The sequence below is a fragment of the Mesocricetus auratus genome, unplaced genomic scaffold (assembly GCF_017639785.1).
Source record: "Mesocricetus auratus isolate SY011 unplaced genomic scaffold, BCM_Maur_2.0 Super-Scaffold_100691, whole genome shotgun sequence".
NCBI lineage: Eukaryota > Metazoa > Chordata > Mammalia > Rodentia > Cricetidae > Mesocricetus > Mesocricetus auratus.
Window position 1 is genome coordinate 6,146,949 of NW_024429267.1, and position 1,226 is coordinate 6,148,174.

Sequence of the window (1,226 nt, forward strand, 5' to 3'; positions counted from 1 at the left end):
TTAGGCTACAAGTACCGCTTGTATACTAACAAGGAAATAAAACCTTAGAAACTGTGCTGGCTAGTTTCATACCATTTTTGAAGAGGGAACCTCAATTGAGATAATAATTTCACCATATTAGCTGTGGGGCATTTTCTTGATTAATGATTGAAGTGGGTGGGCCCAGGCCTTGGGAGACAGCACTACCCCTGGGAGGGTTATCTATGTATGCATCTATGTACCTATCTCAGTATGTAAGAAAGGTTACTGAGAAAGCCAGGAGGAGACCAGCAAGCAACACTTCTCTATGGCCTCTGCATCAGTTCCTGCTCTGGAACTTTAGAGGCTGTCCTGGAACTCACTTGTAGACCAGGCTGGTCTCGAACTCACAGAGATCCACCTGTCTCTGCCTGCCGAGTGCTGGGATTAAAGGCATGCGCCACCAACGCCCGGCTATTGTCTACTTTTCTATTGATATTTTCTTTTCTTTTTTTTTTTTTTTTTTTTTTTTTTTGGTTTTTCGAGACAGGGTTTCTCTGTGGCTTTGGAGGCTGTCCTGGAACTCGCTGTGTAGACCAGGCTGGCCTCGAACTCACAGTGATCCGCCTGCCTCTGCCTCCCGAGTGCTGGGATTAAAGGCGTGTGCCACCAACGCCCGGGCTCTATTGATATTTTCTGTTTTTAAACCTAACTATGGGGACTGGAGGGATGACTCAGTGGATAAAATGCTTGCTAAGCCAGCATGTATGGAAAAGCTGACATGGTGGTCTGCACCTATAATTTCAGTACTGGCCAGTGGGGATAGGAGGATCCCTGGTGAGTTTCAGGTTCACAGATCTTAAACCACAACCCGCTAAAATCAGAGAAGAGCTCATGCAGAGCCCAGTCCCAGTGCATACATCTACAACACAACTCTTACACCCAAGGCTAATTGCAGAAGAAGGGGCAGGTATATGCTTGTTTTAATCCTGGCACCTGGAAGGAGGGTTGCATGAGTCTAGGGCCAGCCTGGACTACATTGCTAGACTTGTTTCAAACAAAGAAACAAACAAACAAACAAACTAACTAACTAACTAACTAACTAACTAACTAACTAAAAAGAAGGGACTGGGGAAAAGGGTGAGGGAGTAAAGTGCTTGTTGTGTAAGCTCAAAGGCCAGGAGTTCCTAGCCCCAGAAACAATATAGATAGGTGCAGGGTGGATGTGGTAGCAGCCTAACTGTAATCCCAGCACTTGGTTTCTGAAG